The sequence below is a fragment of the Eleginops maclovinus genome, chromosome 20 (assembly GCF_036324505.1).
Source record: "Eleginops maclovinus isolate JMC-PN-2008 ecotype Puerto Natales chromosome 20, JC_Emac_rtc_rv5, whole genome shotgun sequence".
Lineage (NCBI taxonomy): Eukaryota > Metazoa > Chordata > Actinopteri > Perciformes > Eleginopidae > Eleginops > Eleginops maclovinus.
Genome location: NC_086368.1, coordinates 1,056,604 through 1,078,279, shown reverse-complemented (window position 1 = coordinate 1,078,279; position 21,676 = coordinate 1,056,604). Strand labels below are relative to the sequence as shown.

Genomic DNA, 21,676 nt, shown 5'->3' with positions numbered 1-21,676 from the left:
GGCTGATAAGTAAAGCATATAATTACCTGTTATATAAGTCTAACCTGGTCTCTGGAACAATATTATCCTGCTGTAACCAGCACATAGAAGCTGTGCAGGAAACCTGAACTTTTGAAGGAAAGGCATATCGCACTTACACTGCCTCCAAGGACCTTAGTTGGCAGACCTGTCTCCAGCTTTACTTGCATCCGTCTTCAGCTCGAAGTGTTGCAGCCTTCCCATAGGACCCCAGCATCGCCTCAGCATCCTAAGTGGGATAGAAGGAAATAATTTACAGGTATACAGCTGCACACAGAGGATTGAGATATACAGTATTTATGCAACAAGCACCCCTCTGAAATGTCAGGAAAAGCTCATTGTAAAAAAATTATTTTCTACAGAGATGCATAGTAGAACACTTGAGTGTAATCCTAAGAGCATTAACAGCCCTCCATTGACCTGAAACATACAACTGCAATTCAGTATTGTGAACGTCCAATAACAGCAGTATAAAATGGTTTTCAGAAATCACATGAAATCTTTTAGGAACATGGATTTTACCACAGCTTTTGATGACCCGCAAATCGTAATTGGAGCCAGTTTGGCTCTGGCTCCTCACAGTTAGCCACAGCTCTTTTATTCGTCAGAGCTTTTGACAACTTGGCCAGGACACCTCCCATCGTCACACCACTGTCCTCACCACAGCATGGTCGTTCGTGGCGTGAGGAAGATGAGGGATAAAGCAGCAATCTACATATAGGCAAAAGAAAATATAATCAACCAAAAGTTAAAGCCATGGAGCTCAGGTCATGACAACAAGCAAGTCTTAGCAGTCAAGTTTTGTAGTGTAGTCCCTGCTATACCTCACTTAATAAACATCATTGTCCAGGTGGGGAAGTCATAATTGTAACTATTAACTGAATGAATTGTCATGTCCTATCAAAGCTATTCCACATACAAACCCCCAACTCAGTTGAAGTTAGGACACTTGGTAAATTCTACTTTTTTTTCATTTTCAAAATATTGAATTTTAGATACGATAGCTGGAGAGTGACACATGGGCTAACCAAAATCAGCCAGGATCAAAGACATATGCCACCTACTTTTGTAACTAATGTTGTAACACATTTTACTGTGTATTGCTTGGGGAAATATATGTTAGAGGACTATTGTGTGCCTATTATTGACACCACAGGTTTTATTGTACATAGATCACCTTTTTTATAAAAAACTTACGGCAATAAACATCCAGATGTGGTAGAACTAGTCAAAGCCATTAGTCATTAGAACTGATTGAACTGACTAAAGAACTGATTGATTGAACAGATTGATATGAATTTGGCTAGTGGAGGAGGGTAGTGGCCCAACAAAACCATGTAGTGTGGGAAGGGGCGACATATTTTTGTTGCAGCCCCGCCACCTCAACTGACTGAGTTCTCAGACAGATTTTGCTACCTCATAGACCCCTACTCCTTTCAGAGTTGAATGGTATGTAGAGAATGAGACTGTGATGTAAATTCTGGAGTACAAAACTGCATCCACCAGGCCAATATCGATTTTTCAACTGAGTGTTTTATTTGACCTAGCCTTCGTCTCCTATCACTTCGGGGGCCGCCATCGTGAGCGCCCGCAGGCTTGTATACCCCCTTTGTACATTAACTTACCCCGGCCGGGTGGCGTTTCCCCAACCAATCACGAAGACCCCTCAATGGGTTGTGACCACGGAGAAAGCATCCCCGCAACGTTGGCCAACACAAATGCTGCCTTTTCAATTGGTTTCCCTACTTTCTTTTTCGATGGTGGGGGGGGGGGAGTGGTCAGGCAACTCTGACAGGCGTCAATTATTGAGCCAAGGAACCTCAGACTTGCGAAGAAGTTTTTTTTTTATTTCCCCCCAAGGATGGCTTCTCTAAGGGGAACGCAGAGATGAGTCCAGACTGCCATGCCCTTTACCTCATCCGCCAGGTGACCACCCGTGAAACATTGGTAAACATGATTGTCAGTCCCATATAGCTCCCCAAAATCTGAACAAAACACTTGAGCATTTCCCCCGGCATAATTGGACTAAAGGGTCTTTGGTAGGGGTACTAGATTGAAATTGGCCGATGACCAAAGCAAAAAGTTGTTATACATGTTTTCGTCTAACTTTGGCTGCCAGCACAACAGGGCCACTAAAAAAGAAAAGGAATTGACGGAACACAGTCATGTACTACCACTACTTGTCTACTAACTCTGCGTTCGTCTTCTTTCTGTAACCTCTACCTCTGAAACTAACAGTCAACTACTCGTTTCGAACACACTCCTACACGTTCGGTGTCTACCTGCACTCTCTCCAGGAACTCTACCGATCTCTAACTCTCTGCTAACCATACTCTCTGCACACCTCTCAACTACTACCTACTCAACTACTCTGCTCTCTACATTACTACCTCTGCTAACACCAGATCTTCTCACACTAACCGTCTTCTCTCTAACGTTAACTCTCTCCTCTCGCTCATACTCACTACAACCTCCTCCTTCTGACGGACTAACTCCTCTACCTCACAACGTACTACTCTCGACTACTCTCTCCTTACTACTTCTAACTTCTCTGCAACCTGCAACTACTAACTGCTCATCTCCTCTCTACCTACTACTCAACTCACTGACTCCTACCTCCCTACACTGCTGTACTTAACTACGCTCTCCTCTCTAACTACTGCCTAACTGACTCTCCACTACTTACTCTCTTCTCTCACTACCCAACTCTACTTCTTCTCTACTCTAACTTCTTCTTCTCATTAACTCCTCTCTCTACTCTACTACTGGAACTAAACCTCTAACTCTCTAACTCTCTCATGCTCGCTCCTCTACATCTCTACCTCACTTCCCTACACTACTTTCTCTCTGCTCTCCCTCCTCTCTTCAACTTCTTTCTTCCTCTCTCTGCTCTCGCTCTCTCTCTCACTCGGTCTCTGCTCCCAAAAAAACTAACGCTGATCAACATTCTGACAACACAATCATAACTAACTCGGGACTGACATACTACCTCACGTAACACTCTCTCTCTTTCCTCTCCTTCCCCTCTTCATCTCCTTCCTCTCACCTGCTCTCCTCAAACTACTACTTCTACCTTCCCTCTCTCATACTCTGTCTACTCTCTCTCAGCTCTCTACACCCATCTAACTCTCGGCCTGACGTCGTCTCCTTCCAACCTACTTACACCCCCTGACCTCCTGAACCTCTCCTCTGACGCTCTCCTGCACTTACTCTAAACCACTTGGAACCTCCTCTCTCTTTTCTTAACTGAACCTGAGACCTCTTCGAAACTCTCGCTCATCTTCTCTGAACTGCTCTTCACTCTCTTTCCTCCTCTAACTCTCCTGCTAAACTCTTACTCACTTACTACTTGAACTCACTCTACTCTACTCGGAACACATCTCTCTTCTTCTCCTCCTCTCCTCCTCTTCGAACTCTTCGAACTCGACACCTACCTACTGCTTACCTCTCTCTACGCTAACTACTACTCCTACTCCTATGCTCTTTCTACTCTCTAACTCTACTCTTTCCCGGCCGAGTGGGGGCTTTCCAACGTCCAAATCCGTAGCCGACCAGTGTACCCAAGCGTCCCATTGGAACGGGCTGGGGAGGGGTAGGGATGGGGTGGTCTTTCTGCAAATTCAAACAGGCACATAGGCCGCATTGACACAAGCCCACGGATATTCTGTCCACCTATTCCAGATGGCAGCCTTAACCGGTAAGGCCCCCGAGCCAGGTTTTTAAGTAGTTTTTATTAACCACAACCCTGACAGACCAGGTGCAGTAGTCAAGTGGAAATTGTGTCACCATGCCAACATTAACGGTTTTTCAAAGGGATGTGCCCCTCATGGGTGGGACGTTCATCCAGAAATTGGTTGAAAGAAATGTCATCCGATCAGGGTACTGTGGACCGGGAAAGACCAATGCGCCTGTTTTGATAGATGCCTGGGTGTGTGCATTTATGCACACCCCATGGATATGCAATTAGGGGCCTTTATCTTTTTTATACGAAGGCCCGTGCTGGTGTGTCACATACTACGGTGTCTAGGTACAATTTCGGAAGAATTTTTCTGCAAAGGATAACCCTCCTTCTAACCGCTCCTAATTCACAACAAAGTCTGACAGGAATCGTGGGCCGAGGATGCGTTTTTTTAATGCCCACTATACTTCCCAATGACGACTGGTTCCCTTTTTAGCGGGTACAGACACTAGCAAGCCAAGTATGGCCTCAGCATGGTCACTGGAGCTTTTAAGAGTGTAGCCATCTATATTTAATTTAATCTCAGTGTCATGCCTCTGCCAGTGTTTTTTAGAGATTTGCGTGAGTACAGATTTGAGTACTTCACACTTCCAAAATGGTTAATAACTGCCCACCAGCCTTGTCTGTATTCGTATCCCTCTGTCTTTGGTTCGCAGTAGGGTCCTAGCACTTTTGGCAAATTTTGGGATGGCTGGTCTTAGTATACTGGAGGAGTGCAGTAAGAGCAACCAAAGAGATGCCATAATGTACAGCCCAATGTTGCAATGTGTCCAGATCTGTGCTTTGGTTGGCCATCATCCTCGTCAGACTCAGAGCATCAGAATCTGAGGATGTCCTTGGACCATGCCCACAACACATGTAGGCCCATGTAGTTCTGTCCTATGCACCACCCCCCTCCTCCTCCCCCTCCCCCTCCTCATCCTCCTCCACCCCTCCTCCTCCTCCCCTCCCCCTCCTCCTCCTCCATTAAAACTACCCCTGTAACTCCCCTGTCACAATTTCTGGTCACCATTCCTATATTTCTGTCATGGTCAACTCATCATAGTATTTCTTGGGAAGTCGCTTTTGGACTCATGGGGTCCTCATTCGAATTTGTGTGCGAGCAGACAGGCAGAAGTCTTTCATTTCATTTTTGTTCTAAAAAAAAAAAAAAAAATTGCCTGCAATCAGGGGAAGCACTGTTTGTAACATGTATAATACACACATTTTTGGGGTGGTATATTGTGGCTTTGCATCCACAGTCTAGACAGGGGCGTAACCACCATAGACATTGAGGGGGAACAAGTCCCTCCCAATGTTGGGAAATTACCAATCTGTCCCCTCCAATATTTGGTCTAATATGGTGACATATGACATATAAGTCTATATCTATTTCATGGGGTTAGGATTTGTCATACAGGTCTCCCTAAAATGCAACTAGAATGGCAGGAAATGGAATCTAAGAAATCAAAATAGTCTGGGGAGGAACCCCAAGACCCCCCCGCTGCCAAATCTGTTCACAAAGGTCTATACTTCTATTTTGGACCCCCCCCAAATAGCTATACTATGGTTCGCCTTGGGAATAGAGAATATGACCCCTTACGTTAGAGAAAATCATTTCATACCGACAACACAGCCGACTGCAAGGAGTTGTGGTGTGAACGTGTTTAATTTCATTTTAATATCTTCAGTGACCATAATTTGTGGCTATAACTTTAATATCTCCCGAACGGACCTGAAAAGGAGCTCATGTCTATTTGACCAATGGACAGCGCTAGCTAGTGGCTGGCTACCACGTAGATTAGCTGATACCAATATGCTAACTCCCATATCTTGTGTTGCTTGTCAAAGTAGCAACACGGACGTGTTCTGTTCTCAGACCTAACGATCAGTGTGATTGTTCACGGATTTTATGTTATAAGATATCAGGATACAGGATATGAAGTATGATAACATAGAATGTATTACTAACTGATATGTGTAATAGCATTTCATCACTCAAAGTGGTTCGCGGGTTTAGCTAGCTCATGGCTAGCTAGCATTCTTGCTAAACACAGGCGGCTACAAGATAGACGGTGGTCACTTCTTGTATAGCACCGATGTATAACGGTATTATAACACTAGCTTTGAATTATTTGTGTAACAACTATCTAGCCCCTATAACTTATCGGCCATCTGTGTAATACAGACTAGTCTATCTAGCCATATGATAGTGGCAATTCACCCGCACCATTGCGAACAGTTCTGTTCTACCCATTCAGGGAAATCTGGAAATCTGTTTTACATAACTTACACCGTTTTCCTATAATTGTATTCCAAGTCATAAGCAAGTTTGACAATATCCATATAATGAAAATTATATAGGGACGATCTACTTTTATGTAACAATATAATAATGTAAAAATCAATACTTACTTTGCGAGCTCAAAATTATGCTGTGCTGGCCGTGCGTCCGTTGGAATGATGGCGCGTCCGCGTCTGCGTATCCGATACGGGTGTGTCGCGGAGCCGCATTTTGACAGTAGAGGCAGAAGGACTTTGGTAGAGGCGCGTCCGTGTTTGTGAATCAGATTTGGATCCGGTCATGATCCGCGTTTTGACAGTAGAATGTGCGGCGGCGCGCGGTGGCGACGCTGATCCGCCAAGCGGAACCAAAACGAATGTGACAGTAACGCGGATGTGATGACTTGAAAGCGGATCCGTATCGGAGTCCTCTGCTGTGTGGGTCCTTATACTCACATACACGGTATACCATTAGCTACATGCTAGTTGAGGCTTAAAACAATAACATCCAGGGACCGGGATGCACCCTCTATTCCGACATCTCCCTATAACACATGCCCCTATTCCGACATCCCCCTATTCCGACATCCCCCTATTACGACATGCCCCTATTACAACATGCCCCTATTACAACATGCTCCTATTCCGACATCCCCCTATTACGACATGCTCCTATTACGACATGCCTCTATTCCAGTGTTTCTCAAACTTTTTCAGACCAAGGACCACTTAACCAATAAAAAAATACTCACGGACCACCTAACTCCCCAATATCCCAAAACAAGATTCAAGATTCAAGAAGCTTTATTAATCCGAGGGAAATTGAGGTGCAACAGTTCAATACAAAGAAGGAAGGAGAAATATACACTAAATATACACCAAATATAACTAAATATAAACTAGAATAAATACAATAGGCCTGCTTACTACTCCAACAGTATATTACAAATTACAGCCTCATAATAACAGCTTTATGTGACCTTCTCTATATCGCTCGTTCATACATTAAATCAACAATACAAATACAACTACGGATTCTACAAGCATTTCGTTCACATGCGATTTAAACGGTAAATGCTGATAGATTTTACACATCATATGAAACATAGACTACATTTATTACTGAGTTTATGTCCGAGCGAACAGAGAGATACGCAAAATGCACCGCATTTAGTACGACACAAACTTCTGCTGTGTATTTTCAAAAATAAAATACAGTAAAACTATGGTTGCAGGCCCAAGTTTAACAAGAATTTAACAATAAACACAAGGTAATTATTTACACTGTTACATTTACAAATAGCATTGTTTACTCACTCATACACCGCGTGTCTCTGTTGCTACCTAATGGGAGGAATGGTGCTGCTTGTGCTGAGACATCAGTGAAACAATGTCTGGATCCAAACTGGAGAGTTTTAGTCTCATATCACAGTCCACATTGATCCTGTTACAGATGTTCCTTGAAGGCTGCAACTGTGCCCCCGTCCAGCTCTTCATCTGCAGCGAGGAGAAAATCCACAAGCGTCGGAAAACAGTCAAGCTCCTGGCGATCCAGACGGACACACCACAGTTCCATCTTGAGGCATGCGGCTTTAATTTTGTCCTGCACATTGAAGGCGGTGACGGCTTTTCCCTGCAGCGCTAAGTTCAAAGCATTGAGTGCGCTAAAAACATCGGCCAGGTATGCCAATTTTGAGAGCCACTGGAAATCATGCAGTCTGTCATACAGTTCATCAGTATGATGCAAGAACAACATCACCTCATCGCGCAGTTCAAATAGACGGGTGAGAACTTTCCCACGCGACAGCCAGCGAACTTCAGTATGGAAAAGCAGTTTGTGTGTTCACTTCCCATTTCATCACACAGAGCTTTAAAAAGACGTGTGTTCAGTGCTTTGGTTTTTATTGTATTAACAATTATCACAGACTCGTCCAGTACTGATTTGAGGCATGGTGGCATTTTTTTCACAGCCAGCTGTTCTCTGTGCAACAGTGTGTTGCTGTGGCTCAAGGTGCAACTGCGCGTATGCGCGCTGCCAGTCCCTTGTGTTTCCCAGTCATTGCAGTTGCACCATCTGTGCAAATACCAACACATCGTGTCCAGTCGATATTATTCTGCAGGATGAAATCGTTGCCTGAGTCAAAAATGGTTTCCCCTGTGGTGTTGGTCGGCATGGAACGACAAAACAGAAATTCATCCTGCACACCGCCATCATAAATGTACCTTACAAAACACAGCAGATTTGCCTCATTCACGATATCAGTTGACTCGTCCAGTTGCAGTGTGAAAAACTGGCTTTGGCGTAAACGTGTGATCAGCTGATCTTTCACATTTTCGGCCATGGCTGTTATTCGCCGCTGGACAGTATCATTGGAGAGGGGGACCCTGTTAATTTCGTCGCTTGCTTTCTCCCCAAACAATACATTAGCCATAACCTTGGCAGCTGGTTTGACTAAATTCTCACCGAATGAGGTTTCCCTGTTTTTGCGATGAGAAGGGATACCCTGTATGATGCCTCTGTAGCCTTCGCATTTTCCCCCGTCGCAAAAAAATGTGAGGGCGCCTTCGTCATGTGTTTTTTAAGTTCATCACGTTTTCTCTCAAACAATGCTAAAGGTTTCCCGATGTAATCCTTGTGTTTGCTCTCAAAATGACGCTTGAGCTTGGGGGGTTTCATAGCCTCGTTAGCCAACGACTCGTAGCACAAAACACAGTGTGGATTGGGATCCTCTTCATCTCCAGTCCAGAAAAATCCAAATTTTATGTAGTCGCTGTGATATTTTCTCTTCACTTTAGCGCTAGACTTTCCGCAATCAAGCCGAGTTTCACAGCTTTCAGCCGGGTGGTGGTTAGAAGGCGAACCGCTCTCCTGGGACTCAGTAACGCACACAAAATCACTTGTCGCTGCGGCTGAACCACTTGTAGTTGCTGGATCTCCTGCATCAGGAGATGCACCTTGACTGTCACGTCAGATTTGTCATTTAATTTTCTTTTAACTGACCCTGTCTTTAGCCATCGATCCATCTTGTCAGTTGACAGCTCAAATTGACCGCGCAAATCATTTATGACTAAGATCGTAACCTACGTAGCTACGAACCTACGTAGCTACGCTATGCTACACTCTATACTAGTCATTTTAAGACAGTTTGAGAAACACTTTGAACTTATATTAATTTCAAATGTGACATTTTACCAAAATACTCACGGACCACTAGGGGTCGCTCACGGACCACCAGTGGTCCGCGGACCACTCTTTGAGAAAGACTGCCTCTATTACGACACAATTTTAGTACCGCCATTCCAACAGTCTACCCAGGCGTGTCGGGGAATCGTCTTATACAAGCACTCATAATGCCAAGTGAGAGTTTACTGCCATAACTATTAGTATATGGCAAATATGGAGAAGTTGTTAATTGTATTGCTACACTGACATAAAGATCTGTTCAGTGTGTCACCTGTATTCATTTTAAGCACCGCTCTGTCACACGACCATGAATATCCTCCGCTCATGTGTCTCAAGCGCTGTCATGTGTCACCGGACTGGTTTGACGCCACAGTAGCTACTCTTTGCGTTGTGTTGTGTACCGTAGAATAGAACAATGTCCTCCTTACCAACCAGGATTTTATTCACTGTTTAAAACAGAATATAATTACAGCAAACTGGCTTCACCGGCTTTCCACATTCATTCCTTGAAGAACAGAGATTGGGGAGCAGCATTAGAGAAACGACCCGCATGCTCCGTTAGCATAGCTCAAATTCAGAAAGCCGGCTAACACTGTCTAAACCCTGTACATAATACAAACTGAATTTACACACAGCAAAATAGGTCTGTTAACGACAAACAAATGTGACTTGAACAAAAAACAACATGAACCTCTACTAAACAACCTATAAACATAAAAAAATACAACTTGTTTGACATCACTCGTTGCACCTACCTCTCCTCAGTGGGTTCTGAAGCCGACTGAGAAAAGTAGCGCGAATTTGCATAATTAGTTGGTTCCATGAGTACCGAAATAAAAGCATACTTTTCTAAATAAAATCATCTCAAAAACAGGTATTACTAAGTAAATAAGAACTAACAATGATTTTGGTGAAATACATCAGTAACACACCCAAAGATTCCCACACACACACTCAGAGCGGAGCAAAGATGAATGATTGATGAGCTCATGATTAAACATTTGTGTTAATGTTGGTTGGAAACAAGCAGTTGTAAGATGCTTCTGAGGTCTTAGAGGTTTTTTTGATTTTTAAAGACTGGAGGGTAAGCACATGTTATTTCGGGCCCTGTTGAAACTCCTGGAACCATAACTACTATAGACATGGCTGCTATCATCAGCAGACACTGCTTAGGTGCTAATGTAATGAGTGAGTTTCAATACAGATACCAAAAATAATAGCTTTTAAAACTATGATTTTACAAAAGATTTTTCATTGAACAACAGCAATTGACAAAACTAAGGGATCAGCTGTTTAATGTCACCTTAAAACTAATACACAATGACACACTCAGGCACAGGAGGGAAACGCAGACAGGAAGTGAAGCTAAACATTACACAAGAGGGGAAAACATTTCAAAATAAAGCAGGAAACACACACAAAACAAGGATCATGACAAAGACCCATGACCCAAACATGAAGGTGAGGAATTGAATGGATCCAAATGATAAATAAATAAAAGCTGTGTTGTTGATTTGGTGAGATGCTCAACAGAAGGATCTCATTTATAACAAACAACCTTTCTGCAAAAAAATATGAACTGTCGTGGCATTGCAGCCTATATATGCTAAAGTATTTTCTTTTGGATGAAGTACATTGGAACACTGTTTACTTGTTTCTATCTGCCTCTATAGACATACACAAATCAGGCAGATTATTATCAAAATTGAAACACAAACCAAAAGAAAAATGGAACTAAAATAATCTTGTGACCTACAACATCAAAGTCCAACAGAATCAAGCCATGTAGAGCCATAGCCCTATTGTCATAGAACAGCCGTGTGCAGTGTGTTAAGGAAATGTGTGGTGACATGGAAACAGTAGAGCGTCCTCACTACACTGAGAGTGTTCCAGAGAGGAGCCGCCGCTCTCTCTGCAAATTATGATGGGAACACTTTGATTATAGAGTCGATGTTCATGCAGGACCTATTTCTGGAACTGCACTGCTACAACACACACACACACACACACACACACACACACACACACACACACACACACACACACACACACACACACACACACACACACACACACACACACACACACACACACACACACACACACACACACACACAGTGATGACAGAGTGGGGCTGAAGGAATCAAAGCCTTCTCATCCTGCTTTGCTCCTGATCAGCTCTGCGGGGATTCATACCTGGGAATTTGAACTCTGATCAACGAGTCGAAATGTCCTCAACAAGTCTGAAGTCTGAACAACAAAGTGTTGGGACTGTTGGCCTATGGGGTCTGACAAGCATTTTGATACAATTGGGAACATGCCTGTTGCTATAGGCCATCCAATTATAAGCTAAGGCTAAATAGGGGAAGATGAACACTTTGGCATGCTCAAACAATTGCTCCACTCCTTCCGTTTTGTTTGACCATTTATTGTAAGAAAAAAACCCAAAATACAATATATCAAAGTGCTGATAACCTTAAGTGTGATGATGATGCCACTGATGGTGCAGGATTTCACAGTATAAATGTGCGGTCAACAGAAAGTCCCCCCCCTCTGTCCATACAAAACCACACTGAGCAGGTGAGTGCAGCCAGGTTAAAAACCACTTACTCCTTTCTTACGACGGGGAAATTACCTGGTACTCCTGATGGCTGGTCCATTAAGTCATGCAGATTTAATTAAATCAATTCACACATTTTGTTTTTCCCTTGGTAAGAGTGCAGTTTGTGTTCTGAGAAGCTGTTTTATTAAATGATACAACACACGTATAAACACAGTGACTCACTGAGCGGATCTCACTGAGACGAAGTGTGGGCGTGAGCAGTTTTTGTCTGCTGAGCTGCTACAGAAACCTGGATAACCTGATTCGACCCCCATGGTGTGTGTGTGTGTGTGTGTGTGTGTGTGTGTGTGTGTGTGTGTGTGTGTGTGTGTGTGTGTGTGTGTGTGTGTGTGTGTGTGTGTGTGTGTGTGTGTGTGTGTGTGTGCGTGGCAGAGGCTTGTGTGGACATGTGAATGAGTGTAGTGGGATGGCAACATGTCCCTGCAGCAGGCCTCTCTCTCCTGGCTTGTTTGTGGTTTAGTTTCTTCTGTACCCGTGTGCACTAACAGCAATCATTGTAGAACATTTCTCGTGCGCACCATGGACCTTATATGCAGCCTGTGGAAGCTACTCCTGCTAAATCTGTATCATTTTAAACGTTTAGCTTTCTTATGTGATCTAATTGTTTTTCAAGTAGCTTATTAGTAACTTATAATGCTCAAGACTTTCTTAAATGTATTATAGAGATTTTTCATTGAAGTTAATAGCACTTAAGCTGGCTAGCATGCTGGTTTGAACAACGGATTTCCCCACTGATATGTGAAAAAGGATACAGAGGATGCTGGGTAAACGAGAGGGAGAGCTTTGTCCACATTTATGGAGAAAAGAGATATAAGCTGTGTCTCCCCCTTCTCATCATACAACGTAAGATCACTGGCTAATGAGGGACAATCTAACGTCATTAGCCAGGAGTCAGATGGAATATCTGGAGTGTAGTTTAATGTGTAGCATTATGGATAAATGGCAGCACCAGATGATATCTGACAACATCGTTTCCATCAATGGCTTCAAGATTATTCGGTCATCTTTTACATTAACTTTACCATCATCAATGTTTCCACGTTTCCTTTGATGGATCCTGGCTGATACACGCTCTGCGGCTGCAGGAACTTTTAATGCAAATCATTACTTCAACTTGTGTTTATATAAATATGTAATTATTTTATTCTAATATGGTGAAACCTCATTTCTCTCTTGGAATAACAAAGTGATTTGATTGATTGATTGATTAATTGAACATGATATGAAGCATTTTTTCATAGTACAAATAAATAAAATATAACATCATCAGGAAGTTTGCAAAGCAGCAAGTAACAGAGCAGAGCCGCAGGCAGCACACGGGTTACTGTACCTTCACACAAGATGGCGCCGAGGATGGCTGCCGTGTCTCGAGCTCCTCAACAACTCCACATACCCTCAACACCGGAGCCCCTCAGGGTTGTGTGCTCAGCCCTCTCCTCTACTCCCTGTTCACGCACGACTGCGTGGCCACACACAGCTCCAACACCATCATCAAGTTTGCTGACGACACGACCGTCATCGGCCTGATCACAGACGGCGACGAGACGGCGTACAGAGAGGAGGTCAGAGCCCTGACATCTTGGTGCCAGGACAACAACCTCCATCTCAACGTCAGCAAAACAAAGGAGCTGATTGTGGACTACAGGAAGAGGCAGAGAGAAGCACACACACCCATCACCATCGACGGGACTCCTGTGGAGAGAGTCAGCAGCTTCAGGTTCCTCGGGGTTAACATCAGTGAGGACCTGACATGGACACATCACACCAGGGTCATATCCAAGACGGCTCGACAGCGGCTCTTCTTCCTCCGCAGGCTGCGGAAGTTCAACATGGACTCCAGGATACTCTGCAACTTCTACAGGTGCACCATCGAGAGTATCCTGACTGGCTGCATCACCGCCTGGTATGGCAGTTGCACCGCCCTCAACCGTAAGACTCTACAGAGGGTGGTGAAAACTGCTCAGCACATCACCAGGACGGAGTTGCCATCCATGGAGGACCTCTACACCCAGCGGTGTAGGAAGAAGGCCGGTAGGATATTAAAGGACCCCCATCACCCCAGCAACAATCTGTTCTGTCTGCTGCCGTCTGGCAGACGGTACCGCAGCATCCGGACCAAGACCACCAGACTCAGAGACAGTTTTATACCACAGGCTATAAGACTGCTGAACTCCTGACCTCTGTGAATGTCTACTCACATCTGTTTATAGTACACACATACACATATATATATATATATATATATATATATATATTATACACATCTGCCATACATATCTGTTTATAGTACACATATCTATATATTATAAATATCTGCCATATACATCTGTTATACATAATATATGCATCTGTCCATACCTCCTCATTCAACAGTGTAAAGTATTTAAATACTCTCAATGTATTCCACATATGTATATATTTCACATCCTCAAATCTGTATTGTTGTTATTGTAAATATTCTTCTCTCTTTTTCACTATTTTATTTATCTTTTGCACCATGTATGTTGAGTTGTTGGAGGAGCATGGGACATAAGATTTTCATTGCCAACATATACGCTGTATCTGCTGTGCATATGACAAATAAAACCTTGAAACCTTGAAACCTTGTGTGTGACTGCTTCTGTCAGTGTTTGCTTCAATATCTAATAATATGGGACATTTAATGCCTTGCTTCCCTATGTTCGTGTTTTCATTCTTTGTCAACCTGCAGTGTGGCTTTTATTCATATATTTTATATTTGTTGTGTTTATTTGATTGTCTTTGCTTTTTAATGACTGTTTCTAAATGACATTTTATAATGTGTTTCTGTTGTATTTTCTTAATGTCTTTTATATTTTGCAAAGCACTTTGAATTCCCGTGTGTTGAAAGGTGCTATATAAATAAACTTGCCTTGCCTTACCCTGAACTGATCAAGATCTGTGTTTAATTCCTAAGCTTTGTGTTTTTAAATCACAACTGTGTAGCCTTATTTATCAGATTATGCTATTGAAAAAACATAAATGGAACCCAAAACAACCTGCTGGCATTATGAATATCATAAGGGGGAAATATATCACCTTTCCTTCTACTCTATACCAACAATGATCCGTTAAAGAATGGTAGCGTGATATTTCTGTGCACACTGAGGATATCTGCCTTGCAAACTCTGTTAACGTTCTCTAAATTGACTTTGGTGAATTTCTGGAATGAAAACCTTTTTTTCTCCTTCTCCGCTCCACCCCATTGTAACCTGGCCTGCATTTGAAAAGAGGAAGGGGAAAAAACAAAGCAAAGGGAGCCAGAAAACAGGGGTGAGGGGAAAGAGGGAGAAGAGAAGTGGAAAAGGTGCAGAAGCAGAAACAGTGCTGTCAGTGGACTGGATGAAGGGGTGACTGCTTTAACTTGCATACTAAATGAATGAGAGGGAGAATAGGAGGGAAAAGGAGGGCAGCAGAGAGGGAGATGGAGGCAGACAGCAGAGTGGAGGAGGAAGGGAGGGGGTGATTATTTCTGGAGCCTTGAAGGTTTCAAATTTCTCTTTTCTTTCGATTCTCTGCTCACATGCACATTGAATCTCTTCCTTTCGTTTCCTTCATTTTCTCCAGAGCAGTGCGGCTCTCTGCAGACCAGCCCAGCCGCGTGTTGTAGCCAGAAAGACTGGAGCACAAAGCAACACCGGAGAGAGGAGAAGAAAGAGAGGGAAGGGATGGTGAGAAAGGGTAAGCACTGCTGCACGTGTTCTTTATTCAAAACCTCGAAGGCAGACAAGAGGGTGGGGGGGCAGTAATATGGAAGGGTCTCCAGTTTCTGCTCATTGTGTTTCTGAAGAGGGAGTGTGTGTATGTGTGTGTGTGAGTGTGTGTGTGTGTGTGTGTGTGTCTGTGTGTGTGTGTGTCTGTGTGTGTGTGTGTCTGTGTACACTTTTTAAATGTAAACAAGACACATGTGTTTACATCCAGTTATGCAGAGGACATATTTGTAGATGCAAGTGGCACAACGTCCTGATCTGTGATATTCCTGGAGTTATGGTTGGATGTTTATGAGGTTACAGTCAGTAAGAAATGGACGTAGTCATTGTGATGTCCCCCATTGGATTGTGAACTATGTCTGGATTTACAGCTTTCTTTAGGATTACCCAAACTTGGCAGGAAACAGATTCTACCAGCAGGCTGTGAAGTGCGCCAGGCGTCACATCATCCCCCCCACCGGTGACAGGGTTCAAAGAAGCTCCAACAGCAGATGTTAATTAACCACTCTCATAGCAAATCTTTTAAAAATATCGAAAGCCTCAATAATAAAGCCTTCAATTTAATAAATAATGTTGAAAAGAAGTTGGTCAAACCTGCAAATGTTTTCATAAATATTTAACCTCCAACCTAAACTACACAAAAACAACCCATAATCAAATAGTGTGACAAAACACTCAAACAACATTACTCATCAGAGAGAGAAGAGTGATGTTACCATTCCTCCTGTCCAAGTCTCTCCATACAAATACATGGGTGTCATGATACATGCCACTCCCTCACTGTGAATTCTGATGAGTTTGATGATGTAAGGCCTTTCTGTATTTGTGAAACTTCCAAAACTAAAGTATATAATCAATTCCAAATTAGCAGTAGATTACTGGCTCACCTGTGGCGTGCTTCTTTCTAGCAGCTCACAGCAGGAGCATGCCCAGACCTGCTGCTCCTCTGACTCCTCGGATGTTTGCCCGCCAGCTTGCGATTCAAGTTCACTTAGACACAAAAGGTTTTTATGCATCAGTCTATGCTCAAACCAGAATCAGTGTGGCTAAATCTGAATCCAGAGGATTTAATGAGACATGTTAGGTTGTTTAGGTAGAGAACAGAAATGTCTAAGTATGCAAAATGCATTTTAGCATAGAGCTCAAGCTGTTTTGATTCTGGTGACAATATTGTGGATTTTATTTTATTTTTGTAAAGTGTAATAAGTATTTTTTGTCAGTATTTATATAGTTATTGGTAATCCGGCCCACGATGGTGGTTACATCTGCAAACTTCACAACAGAGTTCTCTTCATGCTGGGGCTGCAGTCATGGGTTTACAGCGTAAACAAGAGTGGGCTAAGCTCATAGCCCTGGGGGGTGCCTTTGTTCTGCAGTACAGTGGAGAAAATGTAACTTTTTGTGAGGAAGTCCACTATTTGTGAGGATATCCAGTTGCAGAGTTGGGTTGTTAATCAGGATGGGGGTGTAGTAGTTGTTTGAACTAGACACTGCAGACTCTTCAGGTACAGGGAAGATGGCGGCAGGTTTGAAGCAGGAGGGAACTGTAAAAAATGTCAGTTAGCTGCTCGGCACATGTTCTTAGTACATATTCAGGGATGTAATCAGGCAGAGCAGCTTTACTCATATTCACTCTCAACATTCAGTACAAATGCAGGAAGTGGTGTGCCACAGTGAAGATGTGATGGTGCATTGTTTAGGCTACTGTAGTGGATGTGTATTGATAGGGCAGGAGCTTGCTTTTCCTCATTTTTCAACCGTTAATATTTGTGTCTTTATTGCGAAAAGGCAACATCAATCCCTCTTCAGAACCACGTGGGGTCAGTATTCTTCCTCCTAGGGTTGCCAAAATCATTACATGGAACATTTACCAATCCATTCATTTGATCCTTGATGCTACATCGTCTGACTTACTGCATACAAACACCAGACACTGCCTCGATGGTGAATCTGTCTGTGGTGATCCCGCCCACCATTAGATGATCATTTCCTACAAGGAGGACAAGGGAACAAGGGCAATACCACCTTACACTTTCCTGATGATAACTGACATTGGATAAGCAACCATATTAGAATGTAGTTATGTTTCAATGAAAGCATTAGGGTGCCATGTGGCTGTGTTTGCAAAAAGTCACTTGAGAAAAACATGTTAATGTTTAACAAATCAATTAAAATGAATATAAACAATGACAAGATTTAACACATGTATTGAAAGATTAAATCTTTAAAATATTTTTTCTGGTAACCAACATTACACATATTGTATACTGTTGATTGTTTAAACCCCCCAAGAGGAACATTGCAATGACTAAATAAAGGATTTGCAACAAAGGGGGCAGCCGTTACATGCAAGTTTAGATTTTTAGATTTTTTCTCTGCAGCAAATGCTAGAGACATGCATACAGAGGAAAAGGATAGTTGAAGAAACAGATGGATGCAATATAAAGAGCTGTGAAGTGTGCATTAAAGATGATGACAATGTGTGAATGGAGCTGGATGTCAGCAGTGTGAAGTAATCAGACATATCCAGAAAAACATATCAACAGACCATGACTACTGTATACACAGTGTGGATGCTAACTGAAACAGCGTTCCCCTTCAGTCACTCAAGTATTTGCAACACAGCTAGAATTACAACTGCCATTTTTACATTACGTGCAGCAGGACTAATGGAAAGACAACTTGAAAAAGGCAAATTATATTTGATTAACATGATTTTAGATTATGGGGTTGGAGCTGGAGGGAAAAGTAGAGACGATGTTGAACAAAGCTAGATCTGATTGTGTTGCTTAGTAACTAGTTCTTTATGATGTTCATTAAGAATTACACACACTTGAACCTTCCTGCATGGGCAAAGGTGCAGGCGGGTAACTGCACAGGTGTTTCTCGGTCTGAGAGTAGTGTGTGTGTTTGTGAGGGCAACAGAATAGTTATAGTAGTTATTCACAAAACCACACAAAGCTGTCTTGTAGTGTTGTTGATGTCTTGCATCTTCGAAGTGGACGAAGTTGTGCCAGAAATCAGTGTACTGCATGTTATTGTGAAGTAGGTTGTCTCTGAATGGTTCTCTACATTCAAACCTATTATTATCATGCCGCACACTAGGATGTGATGAGTCACTGTAAAAACACAAGAGGTATGGAAACAAACAACACCATTTATATTTTTTTTTACAACACATTTTTTTCCTCCAATTCTTTGACACCATATGGTGGAGCCACTGTGCACATCTTCCTATATTTTGATTGATTGTATTGTTTTTATATGGGTCTCTCTTTCTTCCTTCAGCCAACAGTGTGGCAGTTTCTCATTCCTCCAGTTTCTGTGCGTTCCCATGAGTCAATATTCTCCAATCAAGCTTTATTAAAACCACAACTTTGACTAGAAATTGGTGTATACCATCTTTTTGGATTGACATCCGATACAACGTGCTTTTACTCATGACTTTAATGTTTGTACTTGTGACAGGATATTGATGTCATGTTCCATAATATTAACGTCAGATTAGTGACACCTAATGCCTATTACTGCTACAAGTGCCCCCATACTGTGACATTAAAGTTCTACTCTTATGAAGCAGTTGTTGGCAGCGATAGGACGGACCATAAACACCCTTTTACACACGCACGCACACGCACACGCACACACACACACACACACACACACACACACACACACACACACACACACACACACACACACACACACACACACACAAGGTCAAATGACTTATATGATGTTGTAAATAGTTTGAGTGTGCGGCTGTGTGAACGTGTTTTATAGAACTGCTTTGGCATGCAACCCAGAAAACTGACACGGTGATGATGGAGTTATTGTAATGCTCTCTGTCTGGCTGCTTGCTCCACCAGGGGGCAGTGTGGCACGAGCCTCCTGTCCCCTGGTGAAAAAAGAGGAAACAAAGTTGTTGCCAACTGGGCCAGACGTCTGCGGCCTGCTCGCTGCTCTGCCGCTGCGACATTCTGAGAGCCGGCCAGCAGGTGAGTTATGAAAGACGTGTTGTAGCTGCAGAGCGGGAGCATATTCAGAAACGTCTGAAGCAATCTGAACTGCAGCTCCTGCAGAGCTTGTTGTTATTTGTATGTATAATAATTATTTATTTGTGCATTTTGCTATGTAAATGCAACAAAAGCAATTATAATAAGGTGAATTATTTTCGTTGGGGGGGGGGGGGGGGGGGGGGGGGGGGGGTTATTGTTATCTCTGTTGATAGAAGACTGCCAGTGCAGTGTGTGGTATCTGGGGGGAAATACATATTACAGATGCATAACACTAACATGAGAAATATGTCCAGTATGCTTAGCAGAAAGCATTAATGGTTTAAGAGATTCAATAACTGTCCCAGTAATAATGTCCATTATGCTTTATGGTAAGGGCCTGCTAGCAGACACATTTATCCATGTGACATTTAAATAACTTAAACATAGTGATGTTGAAAACCAAGTACAGTTTAATCGAACATTTAGTTCCTAAAGCACACCATTGGTCAAAGATAACTAACCACATGTAACATCTTACATACTGTACTCTTTGTACAGCTAGAAAGAATTTGTACTTGTCTGTTAGTCTATTTCTATTACTATACATTTCATGTGAGGAAATTAGGAAATATTGTTATTTTTATCTGTAACACTTTTAAATAATAGATGTTAAATAATGTTTTGTCTTTTAACATTTTGATATAAAATGTTGACCACATAATCTGTGGGGCTTTCAGTCATATGTCACAGTGTTCAGCAGAAGAGAGAACATTGTTAAAGATTAAATCACTTTTGGTTAGTTAACTCTTATGAAACACAGAGCCCCTTTAATTTTGGATGATTTTTTCAATGTAAATTTAAATATAAATGTCTCACATAGTAACATGTTGTACGTACTGTTCAGACCAGTATTTACACATCTTTACGTCTCAGCTCCACAGCCTACATTATGACAGTTTCTTCTAAACCTTGGGTGTGTGTGCCAGATGACCTCAGCTGAGGTTATCTCACTAGCTCTGTTGGTGCTTTCCGCCATTTGTCACAGTCTTCATCAGCAAATAGAACTCGGTCAGGTGTCCTTGCATGTGGTGAGTCAGGGAAAGGCTTCTGGGGATCTCCTTGATCCAACTCTGGGTTTGGACCGTGACCAAATCATGTTCTTCTAAACTTGCTGGTTTGAGTAAGAATTAGAATCGGAGGATGAAACCCTTTATTGGTCACACACATGCACACAGCAGAGCACACACAGTGAAATTTGTCCTCTGCATTTAACCCATCCAAGAACTAGGAGCTGTGGGCAGCGCCCGGGGAGCAACGGGGATGGGGGATTGGAGGTGTCCAGAGCCTTGCTCAAGGGCACCACAGCAGGGCCTAGGAGGTGAACTGGGACCACTTTCCATATTTCAAGTCTGTTCGGGGACTTGAACCGGCCACCTTACGATTCCCAGTCCGAGCCCCTACTGACTGAGCCTCTGCTGGACAAGTGTGTTCTAATGCCAAGTATGGCAAAATGCATCTTCAGTACTCAGTGTGGAGTGCTGGACATCACCATGGATGTTAGAGAACTGTGTCCAGCATCGGGCTCTAAAACTGTCCTGTAGTTTATTCACCAAACAAAACAAAAAATCTGCTCATATACAAATGTCTCTTTCCAGATGTAAGTCAATGGGAAAAATACTTATTGGGCCTTAATAACATCACAGATTATAATGTGAGTGTGGTACCACCGTTAGGCCACTATGCAAATTTGCTTCAATAGCTGCCGCTCTTTCTGGGACACTGCTCACACTCAATGATCACCATCTTGCCATCGACTGAAGGCACGTGTTTATGGTATTTCTGTGGATTGTAATGATTTGGTCCCACAAAGGATCGTTGTTAGCGAGTTAGCTGTCTAGCTAACAGCGGCTGTCCTCACTTCGGGTGACGGCACAGCAGTGATGCATGACCATTCACACTGCAAAAGTGTTCACAGTGCACAAAGTGTATCTGAATTGAGTCACTGCATTGTTCCGGTGTTTAAAGAGAGCTGATGGCGTTGGCTTCTGCTGTTCTTTCACGTTCGGTTTATTTGCCTCCTCTTTCCCTCCCTCTTTTGGACCATGAACACAAATTTGTCAAAGT

General features: G+C 42.8%; 1 protein-coding gene and 1 pseudogene across 7 annotated transcripts in view; one reads left to right on the top strand and one right to left on the bottom strand.

Moving 5' to 3' along the window:
• The window catches only part of LOC134883013 (zinc finger BED domain-containing protein 5-like), a 42,814-nt pseudogene extending 33,496 nt beyond the window's left edge, over positions 1 to 9,318 (bottom strand).
• plekha6 (pleckstrin homology domain containing, family A member 6) overlaps positions 1 to 21,676 on the top strand; it is a 134,296-nt gene that overhangs the window by 39,502 nt on the left and 73,118 nt on the right. For 6 of the 7 annotated variants that reach the window (XM_063910093.1, XM_063910092.1, XM_063910094.1 and 3 more), the window contains exon 2: positions 15,412 to 15,525. The gene's annotated coding sequence lies outside the window, so the exon portion shown is untranslated. Of the gene's footprint in view, positions 1 to 15,379; positions 15,526 to 21,676 lie in introns of those variants that run through there. The other variant, XM_063910100.1, reaches the window with a different exon arrangement.